The following is a 20,097-nucleotide window of genomic DNA, read 5'->3' as shown; positions in this document are numbered from 1 at the left end:
CAGCTGTAAGCTCAGGAATAACAAAGCTGCCAGCCTAGTGAAACCATAACGTTCCCTTCTCTCTCCTTCTAATCTTTGACCTTGGTGAGGAACCAAAAGGCAGGAAAAGTGTGAGAGGAAGGCGGGGTGAACAGGGAGGGGAAGGGGAGAAGTAGTAAAGACAGGAGGACCGTGCCTGAAGCAAGTCAGAGCTGAAGGAAGGCAAACAACTGAATGCTGTCACGTCCCAAGTTTTGATTAACATCTTCGCCGTGACATTCTAATTACTGAACTAAGATTGTGTTTGCAACCTAAAGTGACCTTGGAGGATCTTTTTTATAAGACTGGAGGCAAAAGCATAAGATCTGCCGGAGTTGACATCCCAGGGCAGAGGAAAATTAATCCCACTGAATCAAGCTTAAAGTATGATGGGGAAAGACTACAATGCTATGTTTTGTTTATGTCAAAAGTGAAGCTTGTTAAACTCACCAGCGACATATTGTTGAAGCTGAGTTTTTGACTCTTGATGATTGATATACATTTTTTCCGGTCTTGCCCACACTTAGGAGTAGGTGAAATTCTTCTGATTCCAGTCACTAGATTTCGGTTGTGACTAGAAAGAGACTATAGAAGTTGAGAACTGTTAGGAATCAAAGAAAACACTGGGATCTAAAATATACTCAGAAATGGCAACCCACTCCAGTGTTCTTGCCTGGAGAATCCCAGGGATGGGGGAGCCTGATGGGCTTCCGTCTATGGGGTTGCACAGAGTCGGACACGACTGAAGCGACTTAGCTTAGCTTAGCAGAGGACACTTCATGCCTCCTTCCAAATTTTTACTGACCACATGGACTGAATGACATATGCCCACTCCCGCCACTCACTTCCAAAGTCCTCTCCTCCTCTGTGTCTTCCCTATCCAGGTGCCCTAGCTGAGGTATCAGGAGGTGAGGACAAAGTCCATGCCCAGGCCCTCATATTTTTAATCTCCATGTATTTTTATGAGATTTACATATCACAAGCATTCTGTTCAATAGCCAAAAGTCAGACTGTCTCGAGAAAGTAGAGATGGAAATTGGTATCAAGATCTAGAAACTTCTCTAATACTTTATTCAGTTGGGGGCCCTAATAGATATAGAACATCACCTAGGTTTGAAAACAAATGCCCCTCGCCCCCAAATTAAAATAGAATAGAGTAGAAGAAGAAGAATCTCTACACTCACTTTTTATTTTTTAACTATTGGGCCCTGAGCTTAAGATATACAAAAATGATTATAGATTATTATTTTAAAACAGCAATGTCAAGCTTTGCCTTGGGGCTGGTGCGGCTACTCATTGACCAGCTGATATTACAGGTAGCTTGTTGGTTACCTTATCCCAACATCTTCTCAGGCCAAGCCGGTCCAAGCCTGGTGGTCAGATCAGAGCTTCCCTTGCAAGGAGGAGTTGGCCTCCATACTCTGGACTAAGGCTAACAGGGAAAAGAGAGGAAGAGAACATTTCCTCCTGGAAGCCAAATAGGCCCTCCCCTCTCTGCTGCCAAACCCAACTCTCCAAAGAGCAAATGAGATGCTAGTGAGACCTTTAAAGCTTGGCCCCCAACCCCTACAAAGAAGTCTATTTAATCTCTGAAAAAGCAAGGACAAAGAGGCCATCCAGTGGGAAAAAAAAATGAGAAGCATCGGTTGCTTAGGAAGGAAAGAGGCTGGGACTGGGTTTTAGTAGAAACATTTGAACCTGCAAATGTCTCTCCCTGGGAGGACTCATCTGTTGTTGCCTCCATCCATCACACAAATCTTAGCATTTTTAGAAATGTTTAATGTTTTCAGTTCAATCTGAGAACGGGGTGATTTTGGATATTTAATTCCATTCTTAATCTCTCCTTATTCGTTTTAAGGTAAGCATGACTGAAGACACAATATACAACTTGGAAACTGCTTCACAGATGTATTCAAACTGCATGGGTTATCGAAATCCCTTTAAGGAGTTACCTGAGAAGGGATGCAGGCTAATGCCTTTACTTTGGAGGAAACGTGGAATGTGTTCTAGAAGCACAGACTTAAGGTCAGAGACTGATAAAGAGCTGAAACCTACAGGTGTCTCCTATAACTGGCTCACTCAGGCCACCTGCTCCGTGGCTTGGAAGGATCTAATATCAGTGATACCGCCACATAGGGCTCTCCCTGGCCCTGGCTGGTTCGTTTGTCATCATCTGAAACAAACACTTAAATGCTTAGTGAGCAAATAGTTCAGACCAGATAATTTAGGGACAAAACCCTCTGGAAACCGCCACCCACAAGTCAAAAACTGCAAAACCAAAATGATTCCTAGTAATAGAAGGGCATGAAGACGGCTTCACCTCCCTCTGCCTCAGTTTGTTCCTTTGTGCAGAGGGGATACAATTGGTGCCCACCTCACAGCGGTCCTGCGAGGAATAAACGAGTTAAGGCAAGCAGAGCACTTAGAAAACAACGCATGGCCCATAATAAGGGCTCAGTACGCGTACACACAGGATATAAGAATAAAAGGTCAGCCATCAATCTCTCCGTGGCAGCCTTAGATGCAGAATACCCAGCAACTTGCAGACTGCCTGGCCTAAGCCACCCGGGATGGTGGAGGCCGAGCATAATTCAATTCCCATCTCTTTGCTGCCAACCAAAATCATACATGGAGAGAAACGGGAAGGCTTTCTAAAGAGAGGACCCTCGTCAGCAACAGATTGTGTCACCTTGCACCACAACCATCGCTCTGAGCAGTGGCAGGGTCAACCACAGTGATGTTAGAAAGCACCTCAAAGGACCACAACCCAGCCCAGCCTCACCTTGTGTGCGCATGCTCCGTCACCTAGCTCTCCACCAGTAAGGAAACCCCAGAAGTCTCGAGAAGTCTCGCGTGGTGTGTGATGGTCACACAGCTTCAGGGTCACTCCTCTACCCGTTCGGCTTGAAGCGACGACACATCACAAGCCGGCTCAAGGAATAAAAATCCGATGTTCCAGATGTCATGCCTGGGACTAGGATACTTCTCACCCTCCTTCCCTGATTTCCTCGGGACTTCCACTATGAATCTGGAGATTGGTCACATTATGACCATTGGGCTCTACAGAGGACTGTTCTAAGGGAAAGCAGAGGAGGGCCAGCCTCTTGGAGTGGCCACCATGTAGCAGAGCCCTCACCCACCCCCACCCAGCGAAATTAATTAATGCAGCTAAACTTCACAGAAGCACATCATTAAAAAATCTCTAGATTTTGATGCTTCCATTTCTGCTTTCTTAAATGAGTCTGCCTTTTAGCTATTAACAGAATACCTGTGGTTAATCTTCTAAAAACTATACAGAGACTAAGTCTGAGGGTTTGTTGTTTCCTTCTGACTCATCAGGTGGGCATATGTATATCCAGTTTACAGATGAAGAAATGGAGGCTCAAGGAGGTAAAATGACATCTGAGATCACACAGACACTAAGCTTGCAAACCAGGAGGATTAAAATGGCTGACATTCTGCTCCACTGTCCTCAACCCCAGGGAGTGCCTATGGTTCATGCAGGAGCTAAACAAAAGGCAGAACAGAAAATGGTTACCAGAGCTCCCATGCAGGGGTCTGTCAGGCAGAAGAATGTGAGCCGGAAACACCTGGTCCGTGGTTAGGTGGAGTTCTGCTGGTCATTTCTGAAGCAGGGAGAGGAGTTGCTTGATATTTTTCTCATTTTTTTCTTTATCTGGCTTGAAGATAGATAGAGGCAGGAGATGGGCCAGCAACACAAGAAAAAGTAAAGCAATACTTCATAAGTGAATCTGAGGGAATTTGCTTCTTTTCTCTAACTGGAGGGCACTGTAGTTCAGCAACAAACATAGGGAACCCAGAAACCAGGCAAGCAAAAACTCTGATGTGATGTCCACAGGAGTCTTGGAGAAGTCTCTGAGAACTCTGGACAGGTCAGGGCTGGAAGTGTAAACCAGCCTTGGGTGAGACAGCCCTGGAAAGTGAGCCTGTTGCTTCCCAGAGGCAGAGAGTGAGGAGAATGAGCTGGAGAGCAAATATTCCAGGCAGAATAGTGCCTACAGGTGTAAGGATTGTTTATACACTCATATATCACTTGTATATATGTGTGCTTTTCCTCTGCTAAATTAATTTCTTTCTATAAACTTGTATTTACTGGAGTACTGATAAAAGATGTTCTAATCCTTGACTATCTGGTAATGGAAAAGAAGATAATACACCTTAACTTGAGCTCCAATAGTGGTTCTGAATGGTCCACTTGTCCTGGCATGATCCAATAGAGATGGTGCTCAATGCTCTTTGCAAACATTGATTTTCTTGCTTGGTGTGGGGATGTGGACATTTGCCAAGGCCTTTCCTCCCCACAAAGAGGCAGCATGAGCTGCAAATGGGACTAAGGCTGCAAAGCTTATGAGTTATTTAGTTGATGTCTCACAAAAATGTGGATTTCTGCATAGACTCAGGAAATAGATTCAGAGGCTCATGAAATATGTCACATTCAAATCCAGAAAATGTTCTTCCTGAAGAAAAGCAAGGGAACAGATTATTAAAGCAGTTTTTTGTTGCTGTTTTGTTTTTTAAAGAACTCATAATGAAAAGATAGCCCAGGTAAGAGGCTGGTTTCTCCTTGTAGACACTTTTTCTATTTCTCTGTTATTAGAGGTAAAAACTGTTAAGATGAAGCCTGGCCTACTTCATGACCTGGAGGTCTTGCCTTAAGGGATCCTAATTATTTTAGTTTCAACCTTCTCTGCTGTCACAGCTACAGAGTAAGAAGGGGAAATGCCTAGACATTTTTTTTAATGACATTAAAAACATACAAGGTATAAACTATAAAATACATAAGGTATGAATTCTAAAATGTGAGGGAAAAAAGTGTCAAAGCTTATGGTAAAACATAGCAGAAAGAAATAAGGATGGCTTGATCTTGTGCAAACTAGAACACCATTTTATTCCTTTATTGTTTATTTAGAAAATATTTCTTTACTATTCCTTCCAGTTATTCATACAGTCTATTAATGTCAAAGCAGACAACAATGTTATATTGATAAAATTCCATCTCTTTTATTCAGACCCAGAATGGGTCTTTAAGCTCATGTATCCCATTTTATGTAACAGACAAATTAGGTAAAAAGTTGACATAATTTGGATACAGTATTATAAATGTGTAAGAAAATGTCACTATTTAAAAGTATATAGGTATTCAGCAAATTATTTTGTAATGAGCTTCATCTTACAGATGCATATTTTAAAAGAAAAATCACTTTATTTGAATGAATTCACACCAATAACATCAGAAAAACATGTTTAAGAGGCCACACAGACATCTACCCAGCCCCAAACTCAATACCATCTCAATGAACTTCTATAGAGTTAAAACACTCTCTTCCACTGCAATCCTGAAGCACAAAAGGTATTAATAATTGAGAAGAGGTGGTTTCACACTGTATGTCTTCACCATCAGTTATATTTTTAATGTTAAATCAACATGATCATGAGAGATGATTTTGCATGTCTTCAATTGGAACTTCATGATTAAGCTAATCTGTTCACCAATCTGCACTGTTTCAGAACCCTGATGAAACCCTCACAAAGCTTAAGGTCACCCTGGTTCTGGACATGGGCTCAAGAGAGTTTCACCTGAAAGAAGCATGGGCCATGCTGCTACTGCTGCTCTGACAGCTGAGTTCCTTGAGGCTCCTGGTAAGTGATGGCAGGCCTTGCAAACTTCTTCCTCCAAAGCCCCCAGTGATGGCATGACCCAGAGTGTGGCTGAACACAGAACCCACAGCCAGGCTGGCTGCAATGGCATGGCCATCAGACTTGGCTGCTGGGGAGCAGCAGTAGGGGAGCCCACAACAGATGGTGGAGCCACTGCTGGTGGCTGAGCTGTGGGTGCTGGCCTGGGCACAGCTCTCATCCTGTGGTATCTGCTGGCCAGAGGGGCCACGCAGAAAGTGCAGCTTCTAGAAGAGCAAGAGAGCATCACTTTCAATGTATCTGAATTTTCACATACTGAGATTTCCTACAGAGAGGAGGACTGTGTTTTATAATCTGATTACTTCTGATTGGCTTGATTTTGTTTTTCTGTATTGTACAATATGTACTGCTGATATAAAACACAAGTAGAAACCCAGTAAGTGAGAAGAGATAAACTGGAGGTACTGGGGTACAGTTCAGTACATTAACTCACCCCTGACTTCAATTTTAGCTCATAGACTGAAGTCACAGCTGCGTGGAGACAAGAGTGGTTTCCTGCCAGTCAGTGTAGCTACCGAGTCAGAAGAGAGAGGGACCGCTTGCTCCTCCGTGGGAAGGAAGGCAAAAGTCCCTTCATATCACACAGAGCTACAGAGAGCCATCTGTACACCCGCCCTGTGCATTAAACTGTACATTCAGTTGTGAATTACAAAGATCCAAAATAACATGGATTTCAAGAAAGCAATTTATTTCTCACCCATAGACGGACAATTCAAGAAGATTCTCTGGAGGCTCCTCGTTTATCTGGGAGTCAGGATGCTTCTAGACTTTCACTGCTCCATCACTGGGAAGTGGCTGCCATCCTCATGGCCCAGCATAGTAGGCCAGTGATCATTCCATTTTTTAAAAACTATTATAGAGGAAAGACTGTGGAAGAAACTTCAGGCTGTTTTGTAGTGTCTGGTCTCCCTTTCCAAGTAATTGAAGCCACTTGGATGCTTGGGATAAAAATTCCATTCCCAGCCGCTGTTGTAGCAAGAACTTCTGGTAACAGGAGGTGAGAGATGAGATATTCTTGGGTGTGTCATTAAAGACAGTGGCTGTGTACCACCCCTTACTCCCTTTGCTCCATCATGGACAAAGAGGCCAAAGGCCACCAGGACATACAATGAAGTCACTACACCAGCCTTGCACTGCCTTTTACATGATTTTTATGTGAGAGAGAAGTCAACTTGTATCTTTTCAGCCCCAGTCACTTGGGTCTCTGTTAAATGCTGCTGAGACTAAAGTGTTCCTAACACACTCATCTTAAGGGAAATTCATTAAAAAGTCAGTATATTAATTTACTAGGGTCCAAGAGTTAGCTCCAAAGTTTCACCCCAGCCCTTTCTGTTGCACATCTAATAAACATTTATCAAGCATCTGCAATGTTCTAGATGGTATTCCAGGCCCTGGGGGCAATGCAGCATGACTATGCCCTGATCCTTCACTCAAAGAACTTACCATCAAATAGAGCAAAGATCTAAGGGAGTGAATATGACTGAATGCTGGTCACATGCCAGGCACTACTGTAGTTGTTTTCACATGTTTTATCCTTTGCCTCTCATGAAGTTTCTATGGAATCCTCATTTTATAGATGTGGGTGGACATTGTAGCTCCAAAGGGTGATAGAATTTACTTGGGGAAACACCTGTTACACGTGATAGAATCAGCATTTAGGTTGGACTCATGAGTCAATCAGTGCCCAGGCTGCTTCTTGGACGTGCATTTGAAAAGCAAACATGCAAGGCCCCATGTGACAAGACCCAACCACTTCAAATGCTTCAGCTGATGTGTCACTTCTTGAGAGGTTAACCAGCCATTATAGTTGCCCCAATGTCACTGTGTGTCCTAGACCAAGTACAAGCTTATTCTTTTCCTCCTGAGAGGAACAGTAAACCCACTTTGGGTCACCACATCTCCATCATGAGCACAAAAGTATCACTTACAGGTCCCACCACTGTGACTACAGTCTGCATTTTATCTTCTTTTCTTACTGCCAAAAAAACCCCATAAAAAAACAAACCAATTCACTGGACAGCTCCCTTCCTGACCATCATTTTGTCTGCTCATCTACTTTGGACTCTAGTCTTTTCCCTCTGGGCATTTCTGTCTCCATATTCCACATACATAAAATAGCATTTGGATCTTGTATCCTCCTTCATCCAATGGGCTTATTGTTCCTAATTGACCCTAAAGCATATAAAGCAGCCTGTCCAGACATTTATAGGATTATATCATCTCTTAAATCATATCACACCTTCTGCTAAAAATATCCAGCTCTTATATCATTTGAAGAAGTAATTCAATGTTCAAAGTCCCAAACAATCAGAAAGTCTACGTGAGATGAAATTTTTTTTTCAATTCGGTTGAAGCATTTATGTGTGCTCAAATTATAACAGCAACTCAGTGATCACCCAGCACAGGGGCAAAACCTGGTTTGTCTATCCATTTTGAGGGTAGTAAGAAAAGATGATAAATCCCTCTTTTTATGCCAAGCAGACTTGTCCTAGATAATTATCTGAGTTCAGCCCAGCAGAGTCCTTTGTCAGCAGTTGCTTTGAAGAAAGGGGCTGTGATCCCTTATATTATTTTATGGTAAAGTAAAACTAATAGCCCCCAGATCTCACTGGTTACACAAAATAAAGACATTTCTTGCTCACATCATCTTCTGATTGGGTTTTTAGTGGCCTTCAATGAGGTGATTTGGGGACCCAGGCTCCTATCATCTGGTTGACTCTTCAGGGTGGTTCCTCTGCATTTAGCTCAAAGCAAGGGGAGTGACAAAGTGTGGATATTGTGTTACTGGTTTATGGTCAGGTCTGTATATCATGTCATGCCCACCATGTTAAAGTTTCTAGATCCCAGATCCCATGGCCCAATCCTAACTGCAAAGGAGGTTGGGAGACTAGTCTCCCAGTGTATCTGGGATGAGGAATGGGACTGGAGAACTCCTGGGGACAAGGGCTGACTGAGGACTGGCTGCCAGGTGAGATGGCTGGCATATAATTGCTCACTCCCCCAGATTGCCCAGATTCAGGTATGTCCAATTCATTTGAGGCACTGGCATTCTGACAAAAAGAGAAGGGCAGATCTTGGCCATGGATTTGCTACTGCTGTTTTCTGTTTTTTCAAATAGGCTTGGGTTTCTCTTGGTAGCCAGCCATTTCCTATTTGTAGCCACTGCCACCCGAACATGCCTTTTTCCAATTCTGGAAGCAGAACTCTGAGTATCCTTGCCTTCTACCTCCACAGATATCAAGAAGATTCACGAAACTTCATCCTGAAAAGAGGATTTTATTTCAAGGCTATGACTTTTTTTTGAAATAAGTCTCCTATCTTTAGGAGGGATTCTCTCTCAAGACCATCAAGAAAGAAGTCTTCTCAAAGTGCTAAATCCTTACTAGAGGCGAAATGGCAAATGAGCTGAAATGTGTATTCTTTTGGACCTTGGGAAGAGAAGCAGCAGTGAACTCAACATTTGGCTATAGGTATATAGAAGTCAGTATGGTCATCAGGTCTGTTCACAAACATTCAGGTTCTCTTTCCAGAGACATAGTAAGATTGCACTTCTCTAACACTCTTGATGTTAGCAGAGCCTGACCTGGTCAATAAAATGTGAGTGGAGGTGACCTACCATTTCCAGGGAGCAATTTGAAGAGCTTGACTTGTGCTGTTCCTTCTCCTCCTTCCCTTCCTCCCCTTGGTGATGATCTGGTGATAATTTTTTCCCACAGGCAGTAGTCCTAGAGGCTCTGAAACACAGAAGCTCTGTCACCCCCAGTCACTACAATAACCAAAGACCCCTGGTGATTCTCACTGGACATGTAGCCATGAGAGAAAAATACACTTTGTTTTATTAAGCCAATTGGAGATAGTTTGTTAGCCTGATTAACTTAATGGAACTCCTCAGGCAGATAGAAGTCTCATAGTTTCTTTTTAGGAAAAATTTTTTTTCCTTTTTTTTTTTTTTTTAGGACAAACGTTTTTTTTCATTTACTTTTATTCCATCATGAAAAGTTCATGCTTGCATATTATATACAGATCATATTTGTCTGATTTTTTAAATGCACCCATGTAACTACAACCCCGATTCAGAAATAGAGCATTACTAGAACTTCCAGATTTCACTGACTCACTGATTCACCTCTACTGATTGCTCCTCCCTTCCCCAAAAGATGATAATTATCTTATTTTCTGTTAATAAATCCACTTGCATTTCATAAGCATTTTATCTCACACGTATACTTAGTTGTGCAAAAACTTTATTCAAATGAAATAGTATTGTATGTATTCTCCTAGAATTTGTTTTTATACCTGATTTTATGCTTTTAAGATTCAATCCATGCTGACACATAGTTATATTCTTTTTTTTGGCTGAAATTATATGAATTTCAGGATGAATTATAACAATATGAATTTATCCCTTCTCCTAGTAGCTAACCACTTGAGTTTCCCATTGGGAATTTTTGCCATTAGAAACTACAGTAGGACTTTCCTGGTGGTCCAGTGGTTGATTCCACCTGCCAAGGCAGGGGACAAGGGTTTAATCCTGGTCCAGGAAGATTCCATATACCTCCAGGCAACTAATCCTGTGTGCCACAATACTGAAACCTGCCTGCCCTAGAGCCCTGCTCTGCAACAAGAGAAGCCATCACAATGAGAAACCCATGTACCACAGCTAGATAGTAGCCCCCACTCACTGCAACTCAAGAAAGCCCATGTGCAGCAACGAAGACCAGCATAGTCAAAAACAAATAAATAAACCACACTAATAAGAATCTTCTTGTGTATAGACTAGCGTACATATGTAAGCATCTCTGTAAGGTGTACACCTGGGAACAGAAATGCTGAGTTATATTCACATGCTTTACTGCATAGGATCAAATTGTTTTCCAAAGCCGCTGTACCAGTTGACACTTACCACTAGCTTGTAGGAGAGTTCTCTTTGCCTCACATCCTTACCAACACTTGGTACTGTGAGCCTTTTCTTCATTTGCCCCTTCTGGTGGGTGTAAAATAGTATCTTATTGTGGTTTTAGTTTGCAATTTCTTTAGGGTATACTTTTATCACATGTGAATTCAAGAAACCAAAGTGAGAAACCATTGAAAATGATTTGCACAGTTATTCCTAACAAGTGGATAAACTTCACAAACCCGGCTCCTTTGTACAGAAGAGGTCAAATAATTGAAGAAGGCACAATTATTCATTTTTGGACTTAGAAAATACCAAAGGGCTTATGCTACTGTTTGTGTTGTAGGTTAAACAACTATTTCATAAATGGCTCCTTTCAGAGGGTTAACAGTATTATCTAAAGCCAGGAGGAAAGCAAATACATTTCAAGGAAATTATAAACATTTCTTTTATCTTACCAGATAAAGAGATTCAGTATAAATCCTAATGCACCCACTTGGCTGTACACAATTTATAGCAGATGAAGAGTTTGAAACACTTGCATGTAAACAATCATAGATTTTTTTTTTTTTTGAAGGTTGCTAAAAGGCTCTTTGACACTCTTTATAAGTGGGGAGCATCTCATAGTAAGAACTGGTTCTGGATAATATCTGAATTCATTTCACACTAGCAAAGCAGCTCCATTAAGCACTGCTTTCATTTCTGAAGCCTTTACTTTTATGTAATGTTTACATCATTGACACCTTCTGTTACAGAATCTCTAATATAAACAAGGGATGTAATAAGCCCTAATGTATTTTAATGAAATTTTAAGAGATGTGGCTACGGGATTAGGATAACCAAACGGGAGTAGAGATTAAAGCAAACTTTTTATTAAACACCTCAATTTGTGTGACAATGACAACTCTAAAATCAAGTCCAAGAAAGAATCGTTCTCCCTGTGTTTATTCACCCATTACAATTCGATGAATTCCAAATGTCATCTGACTAGCCAAATTCTGTAAGACAGCCTTTCAGCAGGAAATTAGAAATTCAGCCCTATTGGCATCTACATGCTCATGTCAACTGTGAGTTTCATGAACCACAACAGTAATACTATATGAAAAGCAAGTCTTTGTAACTCACCATCCTAATGTCATAACATGAGAAGGTGATCCACCTATGAACAAACTTTGCCTGATATGGTTCAGCAAAATGGGTTGTTTGAAAATGTGCTTAGCATTGATACCTGTGTGACCAACTTAAATAGCAGGGGTGGTTCCTGATTAACTCTCATATCTATGTCTTTATTCTCTACAAGGCTCACTGGTGTTCTGTGGGAAGATGCATGAGTTCCAGGCATCAGCAGTGATCATTCTGGCCTGAGGAATACCAGTGTACTAGACAACTATGGCTTATGTAAGTGTTACTCAATGTGTGGTCCACAGACTGGTACCATCCCACGAACAAACTGTTACCAACTCCAATAAAAAAAAAAAGTTGATAGAACAAGTTGAGAACTAAGTATCTAAAACTTATACAGCAAAGGATATCACTGAAACAGCCCAGGGAATGATTACTAAATTTGTCTTGATGTCTATGATGTGTTACAAAAGAATTCAGTTCAATTTAGTCGCTCAGTCGTGCCCAACTCTTTGTGACCCCATGGACTGCAACACAACAGACCTTGCTGTCCATCACCAACTCCTAGAGCTTACTAGACTCCTGTCCATTGAGTCAGTGATGCCATCCAACCACCTCATCCTCTGTTGTCCCCTTCTCCTCCTGCCTTCAATCTTTCCCAGCATCAGGGTCTTTTCCAATGAGTCAGTTCTTCACATCAAGTGGCCAAAGTATTGGAGTTTCAGCATCAACATCAGTCCTTCCAATGTATATTCAGGACTGATTCCCTTTAGGATGGATGGTTGGATCTCCTTACTGTCCAAGGGACTCTCTCTCTCTTTTAATATTTAGACAGTTTATTACTCACAGACAGTAAAAGACTAAGTTTCCTGGATCCCTGCCCCACACATCAAAATGGAAAATGCATACCAAGGGGGCTGGATAGCAGCAGCAGTTTTGCATCCCACAGCTCTACTATGTGAGAGGGGACACGAAAATATCACACATCACACTTGTGTGTGTTAGTTGCTTAGTTGTGCCTGACTCTGCAACCCCATGGAATGTAGCCCGCCAGGTTTCTCTGTCCATGGAATTCTTCAGACAAGAATACTGGAGTGGGTTGCCATTTCCTTCTCCACAAGGGACTCTCAAGAGTCTTCTCCAACACCACAGTTCAAAAGCATCAATTCTTCGGTGTTCAGCATTCTTTATAGTCCAACTCTCACATCCATACGTGACTACTGGAAAAACCATAGCCTTGACTAGACAGACCTTTGTTGGCAAAGTAATGTCTCTGCTTTTTAATATGCTGTCTAGGTTGGCCATAACTTTTTTTTTTTTCATAACTCTTCTTCCAAGGAGTAAACGTCTTTTAATTTCATGGCTGCAGTCACCATCTGCAGTGATTTTGGAGCCCCCCAAAATAAAGTTAACCACTGTTTCCCCATCTATTTCCCATGAAATGATGGGACCAGATGCATGATCTTAGTTTTCTGAATGTTGAGTTTTAAGCCAACGTTTTTAGTCTCCTCTTTCATTTTCATCAAGAGGCTCTTTTGTTCTTCTTCACTTTCTGCCATAAAGGTGGTGTCATTTGCATATCTGAGGTTATTGATATTTCTCCCGGCAATCTTGATTCCAGCTTGTGCTTCATTCAGCCCAGCATTTCTAATGATGTACTTTGCACATAAGTTAAATAAGCAGGGTGACAGTATACAGCCTTGACGTACTCCTTTTCCTATTTGGAACCAGTCTGTTTTTCCATGTCCAGGTCTAACTGTTGCTTCCTCACCTGCATACAGATTTCTCAGGAAGCAGGTCAGGTGGTCTGGTATTCCCATCTCTTGAAGAATTTAACACAATTTCTTGTGATCCAGTCCACACAATCAAAGGCTTTGGCATAGTCAATAAAGCAAAAATAGATGTTTTTCTGGAACTCTCTTGCTTTTTTGATGATCCAACAGATATTGGCAATTTGATTTCTGGTTCCTCTGACTTTTCTAAATCCAGCTTGAACATCCAGGAGTTCCCGGTTCACATATTGTTGAAGCCTGGCTTGGAGAATTTTGAGCATTATTTTACTAACATGTGGGATGAGTGCAATTTTGCAGTAGTTTGAGCATTCTTTGGCATTGCCTTTCTTTTGGATTGCAATGAAAACTGACCTTTTCCAGTCCTGTGGCCACTGCTGAGGTTTCCAAAATTGCTAGCATATTGAGTGCAGCACTTTCACAGCATTATCTTTTAAGATTTGAAAGAGCTCAACTGGAATTCTATCACCTCCACTAGCTTTGTTCCTAGTGATGCTTCCTAAGGCCGTCTTGACTTCACATTCCAGGATGTCTGGCTCTAGGTGAGTGATCACACCATCGTGATTATATGGGTCATGAAGATCTTTTTCGTATAGTTCTTCTGGTATTCTTGCCACCTCTTCTTAACATCTTCTGCTTCTATTAGGTCCATACCATTTCTGTACTTTATTGAGCCCATCCTTGCATGAAATGATCCCTTGGTATCACTAATTTTCTTGAAGAGATCTCTAGTCTTTCCCATTCTATTGTTTTCCTCTATTTCTTTGCATTGATTGCTAAGGAAGGCTTTATCTCTCCTTGCTATTCTTTGGAACTCTGCATTCAAATGGGTATATCTTTCCTTTTCTCCTTTGCTTTTTGCTTCTCTTCTTTTCACAGCTATTTGTAAGACCTCCTTAGACAGCTACTTTGCTTTTTTGCATTTCTTTTTCTTGGAGATGGTCTTGATCCCTGTCTCCTGTACAATGTCATGAACCTCCATCCATAGTTCATCAGGCACTCTGTCTATCAGGTCTAGTGCCCTACATTTATTTCTCACTTCCAGTGTATAATTGTAAGGAATTTGATTTAGGTCATACCTGAATGGTCTAATGGTTTCCCCTACTTTCTTGAATTTAAGTCTGAATATAGCACTAAAGAGTTCATGATCTGAGCCACAGTCAGCTCCTGGTCTTGTTTTTGCTAACTCTGTACAGCTTCTCCATCTTTGGCTGCAAAGAATATAATCAGTCTGATTTCTGTGTTGACCATCTGGTGATGTCCATGTGTAGAGTCTTCTCTTGTGTTGTTGGAAGAGGGTGTTTGCTATGACCAGTGAGTTCTCTAGGCAAAACTCTGTTAGTCTTTGCCCTGCTTCATTCCGTACTCCAAGGCCAAATTTCCCTGTTACTTCAGGTGTTTCTTGACTTCCTACTTTTGCATTCCAGTCCCCTATAATGAAAAGGACATCTTTTTTGGGCATTATTTCTAGAAGGTCTTGTAAGTCTTCATAGAACTGTTCAACTTCAGCTTCTTCTTCAGCATTACTGGTTGGGGCATAGACTTGGATCATCGTGATATTGAATGGTTTGCCTTGGAAATGAACAGAGATCATTCTGTCATTTTTGAGACTGCATCCAAGTACTGTATTTAGGACTCTTTTGTTGACCATGATGGCTACTCCATTTCTTCTAAGGTATTCTTGCCCACAGTAGTAGATATAATGGTCATCTGAGTTAAATTCACCCATTCTAGTTCATTTTAGTTCGCTGATTCCTAAAATGTCGATGTACACTCTTGCCATCTCCTGTTTGACCACTTCCAATTTGCCTTGATTCATGAACCTAACATTCCAGGTTCCTATGCAATATTGCTTTTTACAGCATCAGACCTTGCTTCCATCACCAGTCACATCTACAACTTGATGTTGTTTTTGCTTTGGCTCCATCTCTCCATTTTTCTTGAGTCATTTCTCCACTGATGTCCAGTAGCATATTGGGCACCTACTGACCTGGAGAGTTCGTCTTTCAGTGTCCTATCTTTTTGCCTTTTCATAGTGTTCATGGGGTTCTCAAGGTAAGAATACTGAAGTGGTTTGCCATTCCCTTCTCCAGTGGACCACAAATTATTAGAACTCTCCACCATGACCCGTCTGTCTTGGGTGCCCCTACAAGGCATGGCTCATAGTTTCATTGAGTTAGACAAGGCTGTGGTCCATGTCATTTGATCAGTTAGTTTTCTGTGATTGTGGTTTTCAGTCTGTCTGCCCTCTGATGGAAAAGGATAAGAGGCTAATGGAAGCTTCCTGATGGGGGAGACTGACTGAGGGGGAAACTGGGTCTTATTCTGATGGGCAAGGGCATGCTCAGTGAATCTTAAATCCAATTTTTTGTTGATGGGTGGAATTGTGTTCCCTTCCTGCTATTTACCCTAAGGCCAAACATTTTTTGTAAGGAATACAAAAGGATTGGTTCAGTCAGTTCAGTTCAGTCGCTCAGTCGTGTCCGACTCTCCGCGACCCCATGAATCACAGCACGCCAGGCCTCCCTGTCCATCACCAACTCCCGGAGTTCACTCAAACTCATGTCCACAGAGTCGGTGATGCTATCCAGCCATCTCATTCTCTGTCGTCCCCTTCTCCTCCCGCCCCCAACCTTTCCCAGCATCAGAGTCTTTTCCAGTGAGTCAACTCGTCGCATGAGGTGGCCAAAGTATTGCAGTTTCAGCTTTAGCATCAGTCCCTCCAATGAACATCCAGGATTGATCTCCTTCAGAATAGACTGGTTGGATCTCCTTGCAGTATAAGGGACTCTCAAGAGTCTTCTCCAACACCACAGTTCAAAAGCATCGATTCTTCAGCAATCAGCTTTCTTCACAGTCCAACCCTCACATCCATACATGACCATGGGAAAAACCATTGCCTTGACTAGACGGACCTTGGTTGGCAAAGTAATGTCTCTGCTTCTTAATATACTATCAAGGTTGGTCATAACTTTCCTTCCAAGGAGCAAGCGTCTTTTAATTTCCTGGCTGCAATCAGCATCTTCAGTGATTTTGGAGCCCCAAAAAATAAAGTCTGACACTGTTTCCACTGTTTTTCCATCCATTTCCCATGAAGTGATGGGACCAGATGCCATGATCTTTGTTTTCTGAATGTTGAGCTTCAAGGATTGGTTAGTGACAAATTAAAACAAAATGTGTCTTTCATCATAGATGGTTTGAGAAGCACTGCTCTAGCAGTATTGTTAAAATGCAGGTTTTTGATCACCAGTCCCAGAAATCCTGATTCAGAAGATGTGAGGTGAGATCTGCGAGTTTGCATTTCCAACAAGCTTCCTGGTGATGCTGCTGCTGCTGGTCAGGACCACATTTTAAGGAGCAAAGGTCTAGGACTTCCCTGGTGGTTCAGTGGTAAAGAATCCATTTGCCAATGCAGGAGACACGTGTTTGATCCCTGGTCTGGGAACATCCTGGGCTTCCCTTGTGGCTCAGCTGGTAAAAATCTGCCTGCAATGTGGGAGACCTGGGTTCAATCCCTGGGTTGGGAAAATCCCCTGGAGAAGGGAAAGGCTACCTACTCCAGTACTTTCACTTCACTTCACCTCACCTCACCTCACTGGGAAGATCCTACATGCCGAGGGGCAACTAAACACGTGTGCCACAACTACTGAGCCTGTGCTCTAGAGCATGGGGGATGCGATTGTTGAGCCCAGGTGCTGCAGCTACTGAAGTTTGCCCACATAGAACCCAAACTCTGCAACAGGAGAAGCCATTGTAATGAGAAGCCCGGCCACCACAACTACAAAGAAGCCCCCACTCACCACAACCGGAGGAAAAAACCCACACAGCAATGAAGACCCAGCACAGCCATAAACAAATAAAATTATTGGAAAAAAGAAGTAGCAATAGTCTAGACCCATCAAAATGCAACACATTCCCCATCATCTGTCACTGGTGATTAATAAACCTGGACACTTAAAGTTTGGGCTCTCAGAAGGTAACACCTTTTGGATATTTATATTTGGCACCTTCTGTGCTTTTAGGAGAATGTGAGAGTTACCACTGAGCATCCTCAGAGTGTTCTGCTCTTTAAGACTTTCCCAGGTTATCACCTTCTGCTCTCTTGAGGACTGGCACTAGGGTGACATTCTCCTGAATTTTTAGAGCTTCCTCTTTCACCGTTTGAAATCTTTGCCAATGTGCTAACAGCCTACACATGCTGGGTCTCATAACCACAGCAGGCAATCCCTTCTGGAAATAGACATGGATTATAACTGACATTGGTATTGACCCAGATGTTAAGGCATACTTATAAAAGAGGGGAAAGACTTGATCTCTGGTACTGAAAACCAACAGTGACTACTGCCGAAGCTGTTCAAGGAACTTTTTGACAACTCACCTGAGTTTCTCTGTTGCACTTTCCAGAACACCAGCCAATCCAAGGTCTCTTCAAAATGAACACAGCCTTGCACTTAGGAAATTAACTGCCTCCGAATGCAGTAGTCACCTTCTCTGCCTCTGTGAATATTTAGGAAGAACAACCCAGCATTTCCTGGGCGTCTTCAAGACCTCCATCTGCATCATTGCTGCAGAAATGCAGAAGCTTTCTGCAAGGCTATTCCACTGCTAAGTCAATTATCACAGGATGTGGCAGGCTTTTAGAGAGATTAAACTGCCCTTTCTACTGAAAGAAAATGATGAATTCTCAAATGGGGCCCCTCTAATAACCCGTTTGCTCAGCTCCAGTATACTCTTTTTGGCCAATTATCTAGTTTGATCCACATTGTTTGAACAAATGTCTTAGAATTCTGGGAAGGGATGCACAATTCAAACAGCTGCTTGTGCATGGAAAAGGGGCCAGCGTCCTTGGAGAAAACTGTTCTCAAGAGTCTGAGAGACTGAAACCAAATCTCTAAATCGAAGCCACAGAAAGCAAGTTCTGAAAGAGAACGTTTGAAATTCTGAGTGTATCTCAGTGGCAGTGGTTCCTTTACTTGGATTTCAGTTCAGTTCAGTTCAGTCACTCAGTCATGTCTGACTCTCCGTGACCCCATGAATCACAGCACGCCAGGCCTCCCTGTCCATCACCAACTCCCGGAGTTCACTCAAATTCATGTCCACAGAGTTGGTGATGCCATCCAGCCATCTCATTCTCTGTCGTCCCCATCTTAGCTCCAACTAAATATTCATGTATGTACCCTTGAGCCTCAGTTTCCCCATCTGTAAAGTGGGAATAATAATAGTACCTACCTCACAGAGTTGTGGTAATGATTAAATATGCTTGAATTTATAAATATCAACTGTTGAAAACAGTCCCTGGTACATCAGTTCAGTTCAGTCGCTCAGTCGTGTCCGACTCTTTGCGACCCCATGAATCACAGCACGCCAGGCCTCCCTGTCCATCACCAACTCCCGGAGTTCACTCAAACTCACCTCCATCGAGTCGGTGATGCCATCCAGCCATCTCATTCTCTGTCGTCCCCTTCTCCTCCTGCCCCCAATCCCTCCCAGCATCAGAGTCTTTTCCAATGAGTCAACTCTTCGCATGAGGTGGCCAAAGTATTGGAGCTTCAGCTTCAGCATCAGTCCTTAAGCACTAAATAAAATTTCTCAGGATCAGGATCACATAGTTACAAAAGATCTTAGTGAACTGGTGCATGGCCAACTCATCGAACCCTAGCCCTGCTCCTGGTAACTTGTATCACTTAGCCTAAATATGAATATTTTACATGCTGGTATACACTAGGAAGACTATAGGCCAAATCTGCCCAATAGAAATATAATATGATTCACATGTAATCATTTTATAAGTGAAACTAATTTTAATATTTAAAATTTAACACATTGCATCAGATTATTATCATTTCAGGGAATTCCATGGTGGTCCAGTGGTTAAGAATCCATCCACCAATGTGGGAGACACACATTCAGTCCCTGTTCTGGGAACTAAGATCCCACAGGACTAGGCCCTCGCACCACAACTTGAGAGACTGTATACTGCAATGAACACCAGAGGCAGCCAAAAATAAATATTTTTATATTTAAATATAAAAATTATAAATATTTTAAAAATATATCATTTCTGCATTTCATCAATATAAAAATTATAAATGAGATAGTTTACATTCTTTTTTAATAATAAGTCTTAAAAGTGTGTTTATTGTTACATTCATGGTACATTCCAGTTTGAATGCTAAATTTTTATTGGGAATATTTAGTAGGAATCTAGAATTCATAAATACTACATTTGAAAAGTACCTTTAAATATCCTTGAAACTTTTCCAGTAACTGAAGTGAGTTTTCTAAGAACTGAATTTGTTTCAGTTTAAAATTAAACAAAACTATAAATTCATCTTTTCGGTCACACTGGCTACATTTCAGATGTTCAAGAGCCATGTATGACCAGTGGGTGCCATACTGGCTAGCACAGGTGCAGACTTTGAAGACAGGCCTGCCATTTAATTATATGGCCCTAGGCAAGTTGTATGACTTTTCTTAGGCCATTTTCCTAATTTACAATTTAGAGATTTAGTAGTTTACAACAGAAGAAAATGCAATATCTACTATAAACTGTTA

At 41.9% G+C, this 20,097-nt stretch overlaps 1 pseudogene; it reads right to left on the bottom strand.

Moving 5' to 3' along the window:
- Positions 1–5,511: 5,511 nt before the first annotated feature.
- Positions 5,512–5,962, bottom strand: LOC148777337 (putative coiled-coil-helix-coiled-coil-helix domain-containing protein CHCHD2P9, mitochondrial pseudogene; annotated as a pseudogene).
- Between the last annotated feature and the right edge of the window lie 14,135 nt (positions 5,963–20,097).

This window comes from Moschus berezovskii, chromosome 7 (assembly GCF_049115385.1).
Source record: "Moschus berezovskii isolate FMDL1 chromosome 7, NW_MosBer_1.0, whole genome shotgun sequence".
NCBI lineage: Eukaryota > Metazoa > Chordata > Mammalia > Artiodactyla > Moschidae > Moschus > Moschus berezovskii.
Note: the sequence above shows the minus strand (reverse complement) of the source record. Positions and strands in the feature narration are given on the sequence as shown.